A 2676-nucleotide genomic window follows, 5' to 3' on the forward strand; every position below is an offset into this window, starting at 1 on the left:
CACCCTGTGGTGTATATGATTACATGACCTGTGTAGCTCTACATCACGTACAACCAGATGAATGAGAAGTTATACTCCATTTATGTATGATGGATCAAAATGCATTCTACTGTCATGTATAACTAATTAGAATAGATAAAAAAGAGGATGCAAGGGAATGTGAAGAATGCATTATCCTGGGTTATCACCATGGAAAAGGGAAGAGGAATATTGATAATTTTTTATGACTGTAGAGAGGTCAATATTTCTCTTGTGAAGGAAAGTAAAGGTCTTCAGCCTCATAGGACACACATATGGTTAAGGCCTTGCCATATTCTTGGTGTCATGTAACTGTGGTGTTTCAACATCACTAGTAATTAAGGAAAGACAAAAAACACTGTGAAGTACTACTACCTCACACCCATTAGGATGTTTATTAACAAAAAGAATGAAAGGAAGGAAGGAAGGAAGGGAGGGAGGGAGGGAGGGAGGCAGGGAGGGAGGGAGGAAGGAAGGAAGAAAAGGAAAAGAAGAAGTGTTTGCATAGGGGTGGATAAATTGAAACTCCTGTGCTTTGCTGGCGGAAATGTAAAATAATGTCATCACTGTGGAAACAGGATAGCAGTTCCCCAAAAATCTAAACAGAATTTCCAAATGATTCAGCAATTCCATTCTTGGTTATATACCTCAAAGAATTGAAAGCGGGAAATCAAACAGACATTTGTATACCAATGTTTATATCAGCATTATCCACAAGAGCCAAAAGATAGAAAAAAACCCAAGTGACCATCAATAGATGAGTGAATAAATTTGGTATATGCATGTTATGAAATATTATTTGTCCTTAAAAAAGGAAGATGATTCCTTCACATGCTACAACATGCATGAACCTTGAAAACATGCTAAATGAAATAAGGTAGGCACAAAGGGATAACCACAATATGATTCTAATTACATGAAGTATCTAGAATAGACAAATGCATGCAGTGATTACTAGGTACTGCAGGGGAAGCTGGGAGCAGAAACTTATTATTTAACAGATATAGGCTTTCTGTTTGGGATGATGACAATATTCTGGAAATGATGATGATGATAGTTATATACTCAATGCCACTGAGTTGTGCACTTGAAAATGGCTAAATTATAAATATAAATAGTATCCTATGCACATTTTAATACAGTAAATGAAAAGAAAAAGGGATAATTAGATGTTCTTGGTCCAGTATGGATGCAGGTTTATTTTTAAGGTTGGTGGAAGAAAATTGAAGAAATGACTGCTTAATAGCTTTTGTTTTCCTTGAACATAATGCAGGAAAAACAGTGTATGTATCCATGCATGTGCGCACAAGTCTATATGTGTGTATCCAGATACATACAGACTGAGTTTTCAAGAAAGTAAAAAGAGAGATATTTGCCTGTGTAATGGGAAAGAGAACTGTCTAGTGAGCCGTAAGAACTCCTTACAACATTAACCACTCTTTTCTCACACCATTCTCTTTTCTCTGGATTTTAAAAATATGATCTATCTCCACTTTCTTTCTCTGTCCAATTTTGGCCCTCCATTTAGGACCATCTCTCCAAACATGTTCTGACCTCATTGCCTGCTTTAACTTTCTTGTATTAGACTTTATAGGGAATGTATACATATATACATATTTTCTTGCCTTTCTAGTTTACAGATCATACTTCTATAAAATATATTTCTTAATATTCACAACAAACACAATATCTTTTTCTCGTCCCAGCCTATCATTAACTCTAAGAATTGAAGGTTTTTATCACAAAGTTTCACTTTCTTCATCATAAAATGGGATATTTATATTTCCTTGGAATGTAGTTTTCATGTTGAAATGAATTACATTTTTTAAATCTTCTGTGACTCAATACATATCAGAAAATTAAAAGACAACACTATATGAGGCTTAGTGAACCAGGCAGGCATTGGTAACTTTTCATTGATATGGCCAAATACCTAAGAAAGTCAAATTTAAGGAGAAATTATTTATTTTTGCTCATATTTTTCAGAGATTTCGGTTCATGCTCACTTGGTTCTATTCTTTTGGGTCTTTGGCAAAGCAGAATATCATGGCAGGGAGCCATGTCCTTGAGGAAGATATTTTGTTCCCACTTAATCTCTCATGTATTTGCTTCCAGTGACATAATTCCTCCAATCTGCCCTGCTTTCTAAAGTTCCACCCCCATCCCAGAGTGTCACCAGCTGGGGATCAACACATGAGCCCTTAGAGGACATTCCAGATCCAAACTATAACTTTATTACCCTGGTGCCCCAAAACCTCATGCCCATTTCACAGTGCACAATTCAGTCTGTCTTCACATGTCTCCATAGTTTTAACAATTCTAGTTTTGCTCAGAAGTCCAAGTCCAAAGTCTCTTTGAGATGCAAACCAAACTCTGTTATTAACCCCTGTAAAAAAAACAAAAAAGAAGTTACAAATTGAAAATGCATAATGGCACAGAGTAAATATTTCCATTTTAAAACACAGAAATAGGAGAATACTCAGAAGCATTAGACCAAAGCAAGACTGAAGTCCTGCAGGGCAAACAATAAATTCTATAGCTCCATATCCAGCATCTGGGTCATATGGTGGTGAGATACAAGTCCCAAATGTTTTAGAATGCCCCTATGCCCTTGTCAACTGTAGTTCGCATGGCTTCTGTCTTGGGCTGGCTCTGCTT

The 2676-nt window shown here is 36.3% G+C and overlaps 1 non-coding gene across 1 annotated transcript; it reads left to right on the plus strand.

Annotated features, from left to right (window-relative positions):
* Positions 1–216: 216 nt before the first annotated feature.
* On the plus strand, positions 217–342 carry LOC124960848 (U6atac minor spliceosomal RNA). Its single transcript, XR_007104169.1, has one exon. It is a non-coding gene; the product is annotated as a U6atac minor spliceosomal RNA (small nuclear RNA).
* The last annotated feature ends 2334 nt before the right edge of the window (positions 343–2676 follow it).

This window comes from Sciurus carolinensis, chromosome 11 (genome assembly GCF_902686445.1).
Source record: "Sciurus carolinensis chromosome 11, mSciCar1.2, whole genome shotgun sequence".
NCBI classification, from domain to species: domain Eukaryota; kingdom Metazoa; phylum Chordata; class Mammalia; order Rodentia; family Sciuridae; genus Sciurus; species Sciurus carolinensis.